This window comes from Nicotiana tabacum, chromosome 10 (genome assembly GCF_000715075.1).
Source record: "Nicotiana tabacum cultivar K326 chromosome 10, ASM71507v2, whole genome shotgun sequence".
In the NCBI taxonomy this organism is placed as follows: Eukaryota; Viridiplantae; Streptophyta; class Magnoliopsida; order Solanales; family Solanaceae; genus Nicotiana; species Nicotiana tabacum.
In genome coordinates this window covers 99,957,267-99,963,640 of record NC_134089.1, presented here as the reverse complement: position 1 = coordinate 99,963,640, position 6,374 = coordinate 99,957,267, and positions in this window count along the sequence as shown.

Sequence of the window (6,374 nt, the reverse complement as noted above, 5' to 3'; positions counted from 1 at the left end):
ACTTATGCCTGTCAACCGTTAGTTACAAGATTCCTATCTATAATTCTTTTGCAACTTGTTCTGGGTCTTAGCTGATTCTGCTTGTAGACTTCGATCCGAATCTTGATGCTCGCAAGTTGTAGGCGCTTGTTTATTTCTGCAGTATTGAGTGAAAAGGTATTGGCGGAGCTCGGGAATTTGATCAATTTTTTTATTTTTTTTTTGTTCTTTTTCTTCTTTTCTTTATTATGGATTGAGACTCATCCCGTAGGTCATCTCGATCCATGCACCTCCAGGTCAGACCTGCTGAGACAACAAAACAAACGAACGATATTTTCTGCCCCAGTTTCACTAGGAAAATTTCGTGAGTTAATTGTCATGAAAACTTACAGCACTGATGAGGGGATTGGAAAAACTCTAGTCTACAAAGTGCAACTCAGGGATTGGAGCCCTAATATCGCAAAAAGTAAAAATGTACAACTCAGGGATTGGAGCCCTAATGTCGGCTAAAGGAAGGTTGCTCAACTCAGGGATTGGAGCCCTGATGTTGGCTAACAGAAAAACACTCAGTTCAGGGATTGGAGCCCTAATGCTGGCTACAAAAACGCTCAACTCAGGGATCGGAGCCCTAATGTCGGCTAACAGAAAAATGCTCAGTTCAGGGGTTGGAGCCCTAATGCTGGCCAAATGGAAAAACGCTCAGTTCAGGGATTGGAGCCCTAATGCTGGCTAAACAAAATACTCAACTCAGGGATTGGAGCCCTAATGTCGGTTAACAGGAAAACGCTCAGTTAAGGGATTAGAGCCCTAATGCTGGCTAAAACAAAATGCTCAACTCAGGGATTGGAGCCCTAATGTCGGTTAACAGGAAAACGCTCAGTTCAGGGATTGGAGCCCTAATACTGGCTAAATGGAAAAGTGCTCAGTTCAGGGATTGGAGCCCTAACGCTGGCTAACAGAAAAAATGCTCAGTTCAGGGGTTGGAGCCCTAATGCTGGCTAACAGAAAAATGCTCAGTTCAGGGATTGGAGCCCTAATGCTGGCTAATATGGAAAAAATGCTCAGTTCAGGGATTGGAGCCCTAATGCTGGCTAAATGGAAAAGTGCTCAGTTCAGGGGTTGGAGCCCTAATGCTGGCTAACAGAAAAAATGCTCAGTTCAGGGGTTGGAGCCCTAATGCTGGCTAACAGAAAAACGCTCAGTTCAGGGATTGGAGCCCTAATGCTTGCTACAAAAATGCTCAGTTCAGGGATTGGAGCCCTAATGTTGGCTAAATGAAAAAAAAACTCAGTTCAGGGGTTGGAGCCCTAATGCTGGCTACAAAAATGCTCAGTTCAGGGATTGAAGCCCTAATGCTGGCTAAAAAATGCTCAGTTCAGGGATCGGAGCCCTAATGCTGGCTACAAAAATGCTCAGTTCAGGGATTGGAGCCCTAATGTTGGCTAAATGGAAAAAATGCTCAGTTCAGGGATTGGAGCCCTAATGCTGGCTAATATGGAAAAAATGCTTAGTTCAGGGGTTGGAGCCCTAATGCTGGCTAACAGAAAAATGCTCAGTTCAGGGATTGGAGCCCTAATGCTGGTTAAATGGAAAAAATGCTCAGTTCAGGGGTTGGAGCCCTAATGCTGGCTAACAGAAAAAACGCTCAGTTCAGGGATTGGAGCCCTAATGCTGGCTACAAAAATGCTCAGTTCAGGGATTGGAGCCCTAATGTTGGCTAAATGGAAAAAAACTCAGTTCAGGGGTTGGAGCCCTAATGCTGGCTACAAAAATGCTCAGTTCAGGGATTGGAGCCCTAATGCTGGCTAAAAAAATGCTCAGTTCAGGGATCGGAGCCCTAATGCTGGCTAAAACAAAATGCTCAACTCAGGGATTGGAGCCCTAATGTCGGCTAAAGAAAACTTGCTCAACTCAGGGATTAGAGCCCTAATGTTGGTAGGATTGCCAGGTTATGCCGGAAAACTGACCGGGTTATGCCGGGAGAAAAGGAAAAAGGGCTTCTGGGTTATGCCAGGGAGGTTCACGGGTTATGCCGTGAAGAAAATAGGTCCTCGGGTTATGCCGGAAAAAGGCAGGAGTCCTCGGGTTATGCCGGAGAAGTCATCGGATTATGCCGGAAAGGGGAAAGAGTCCTCGGGTTATGCCGGGGAAGTCATCGAGTTATGCCGGAAAAGGGAAAGAGTCCTCAGGTTATGCCGGGATAGTTGAGGGATGAGGTCCTATGCTACCATGATTTGTTTTTCTTTTGGGATTTTCATTTTTATTTCTTGTCTTCTTTCTTTTTTTTTTTTTGGTTTTCCTTTTATATTTCCTTTTATTTATCAAAATACATGAAAGAACTCTGGGGAAACTTCCTTTTGGTCGTTTTCCTGCTGCAAAGCTGTTTCAACGCTCGCGTACTTCATTTCTCTTGGGCTACACCTGCTTTTGCACGGTTGCTTTGGATCGCACCTGTCTCAATTTTCCTAAACAAAGAAAATTTGTCAGTTTGAAAACGGTGGTTGGTTCGGTGGCCTTGATCATTCCAATTGCTTGGTCCCGTCCTTATTCCTGTTGAGAAACTTTGTTGTTGATTGGTTTCACAAGCGATCCCCTTTAAAACTGATCAGACTCGCATTCCCGAATTTTGCGATGATTTGCCCGTGTAAGGCTTTGGTTCTTCCATCCCATTCTGTTTGGGGATTTTTACCGAGGTAGACTCAGTGGGGATTTTTATTGGGGAGACTCTGTGGGGATTTGTACAAGGCAGACTCATTGGGGATTGGCTGGGGCAGACTCTTTGGGGGATTTACAAGGGGAGACTGGGATATTTACAAAGGGAGACCCTGTTGGGATTTGTACAAAGGGAAACCCTGTGGGGATTTGTCGGTTTTTTATTGTGTGGGTGTGTGCGGCTTTACTTCGAAGGCAACCAACATCATGATCAATCGGGACTGGACATACATACCACTGAAGCGGGGTATTTACTTCTTACTAAACGGAGCTCCATGAAAACGGTCCTGCCACCTATTCTTTCCAGTATATTTGGAACTTGGGGTAAAAATGAAAGGGATTCAAAGAAAAGTAAGACAGAGAACGGAGGAAACAAATTTTAAAAAAAAAAGAAACGTCCCTTTCGGGACAAGAAAGAATTATCTGAGGAAACAATACTGACTTTAAATTGACACGATATGCTTTTTGGATTGGATGCCCGACTTTCACGAACTTGCATTTCCTCATGAACCAGAAACGGATCTATGTTTCCAAACCGGTGGAACCTTGCCAAGACTTTCTGAGGTGGAATTACCTTTTCGGCCGACAGCGCCCTTTGCGGGTTTTCGCTGGTCGACATCTCTCATTTCTCTTTTTGTTGTCACTTGACAGCACTCTTTGCGAGTTTTTACTAAACAAACTCTCTCATTTTCGATTTCTCTGCTCCCGTCGCCTCACGGTGCCTGAAGGTTTTCACCGACAAGACTCTCTTATTTTATTTCTCTCAATTTGAATGTACCGGCCTCCAATCATGATATCTCTCGGCTTCCCCTGCCTTTGACAATTGATCTGAAGGACTTGTGCTTGGAATGGTAGATGAACTACAACTTCTAAGCCATTTGGTGTGCCCCAGTTTCAATTTCAGGGTAAATTGGATTTTATTTTTGGTGTGACTGAACCCCAGAGAGAGGCTGCCTACGTATCCTTTCGGAATCAAGTCAGACGTAGTTCAGGCTCAATCAATTTTTGTTTGTTTTTTTTTTGATTTTTGTTTTTGATTTTTTTTTGTTTTTTTTATTAAGGTAGCCAAAGGAATCCTTTCCGGCTCAAAAAGGCTTGTGGAGAGAGTTGATAGTGTTCGGGCAGTGGGAATAAATCCTTCATCATCTCAAATGTGCCAAAATATCACCGAAGTAAACTCAAACATAGTACCTTTTGACTGCATCCGCATTCACTGCTGTTTCAGGATCACTTCCTTCAATATCGCCCAGATACAATGCTCCTCTCGGCAATATCTTCCTGATGATGTATGGGCCTTTCCAATTAGGAGCAAATTTTCCTTTCGCTTCCTGGTGATGTGGCAGAATGCGCCTCAACACCAGTTGACCCACTTCAAAATTCCTGGGTCGGACTTTCTTGTTGTAAGCACGGGCCATTCTTTGTTGGTACAACTGCCCGTGGCAAACAACAACCATTCGTTTCTCGTCAACCAAAGTCAACTGCTCTAATCAAGTCTTAACCCATTCGCTATCTTCAATTTCTGCTTCGACAATGGTTCGGAACGAAGGAATTTCCACCTCTGCTGGTATCACAGCCTCGGTCCCATAAACCTACAAGTAAGGGGTTTCCCCTACTAATGTGCGTACTGTAGTACGATATTCCAACAATGCAAAGGGTAACTGTTCATGCCATTGTCGGGAACTCTGGATCATCTTCCTCAAAATCTTCTTGATGTTCTTGTTTGTTGCTTCAACAGCGCCATTGGCATTGGGCCGATAAGGAGTGGAGTTCCTATGCGTTATTTTGAACTGTTCGCATACATCCCCCATCAAGTGACTATTCAGGTTTGTTGCGTTATCTGTGATGATAGTTGCAGGAATACCGAAACGACAAATGAGATTTGAATGTACAAAATCCACAACAGCCTTCTTAGTGACCGATTTGAGAGTGACAGCTTCTACCCACTTCGTGAAATAGTCGATAGCAGCCAATATGAATCTGTGTCCATTTGAGGCCTTCGGCTAGATCGGACCAATGACGTCCATGCCCCAAACAACAAATGGCCAAGGTGCAGACATGGGATGCAGTTCTGTGGGAGGTGCATGAATCAAACCACCGTGCACCTGACACTGATGACACTTTCGAACGAAGTTAAAACAGTCCTTTTCCATAGTCATCCAGTAATAACCTGCTCGAAGGATTTTCTTTGCCAAAATATACCCATTCATGTGGGGCCCGCACACTCCTGCGTGTACTTCATGCATGATCCTTCTTGCCTCCTCGGCGTCAACACATCTTAACAAATTGAGGTCCGGGGTCCTTTTATACAATACCTCGCTGCTCAAAAAGAAACCTCCTGCATGCCGCCTGATAGTCCTCTTTTGATCTCCAGTAGCATGTTTGGGGCATTCTTGTGTCTTCAAGAACCTCTTGATATCATGGTACCATGGTTGTGTACGCGATCCTGCCTCGATCACATTACAGTAACCGTGTCTTTCCCTGATTTGGATTTCCAAGGGATCGACTTGGGCGTTGCCTGGGTAGGGTAATATTGAAGCTAAGGTAGCAAGTGCATCCGCTAGTTCATTGTGACACCGCGGGATATACTTGAACTCTATTGATTTGAAATGCTTGTCGAGGTCCTCCACGTGCTGTCGGTAAGGAATAAGCTTGACCTCCCGAGTTTCCCATTCACCTTGGGCTTGCCGGATAATCAGGTCATAATCCCCCATAATCAATAAATCTTCCACATCCTGATCGCCATATGCATGCCCATGATGCAGGCTTCATATTCAGCTGTATTGTTCGTGCAAAAGAAGCGCAGTCTAGCTGTAGCAGGATAGTGCTGACCAGAGGGTGAGATCAAAATCGCCACAATTCCTACACCTTTGGCGTTTACGGCCCCATCAAAGAACATCTTCCAAACATGAGTTTTTTCCGAGACTACTTCTATGGTATTTATTTCTTCATCTGGAAAATAAGTACCCAATGGTTGGTATTCCTCATCAACCGGATTTTCGGCCAAATGATCTGCTAATGCCTGGGCTTTCATTGCCGTGTGGGTGACATAGACTATGTCAAATTCGGTAAGCAAGATTTGCCACTTGGCCAGTTTTCCAGTAGGCATTGGTTTCTGAAATATGTACTTCAAAGGATCCAACCTGCTTACGAGGTAAGTAGTGTGAGCTTGGAGATAATGTCTCAATTTTTGAGCAACCCACGTCAAAGCACAACACGTTCTTTCCAGCAAAGTGTACTTGGCCTCGTAGCCGGTGAATTTCTTGCTCAAGTAATAGATCGCCTGCTCCTTCTTTCCGGTTATGTCATGTTGCCCGAGGACGCAACCGAAAGAATTTTCCAAGACTGTCAGATACAAGAATAGGGGTCTTTCTGGCTCTGGCGGGACCAAAACTGGGGGATTTGAAAGATATTCTTTGATCTTGTCAAAAGCTTCTTGACACTCAACCGTCCATTTGATCGCTGCATCCTTCCTCAATAGCTTGAATATGGGCTCACATGTGCTAGTCAGCTGGGCAATGAATCGACTGATATAGTTTAACCTGCCCAATAGACTCATCACGTCTTTCTTCGTTCTCGGGGGAGGTAGATCTCTAATAGATTTTATCTTTGTTGGATCTAACTCGATACCTCTCCTGCTTACTATGAAACCCAAAAGCTTGGGTGATGGGACTCCGAAGGCGCAT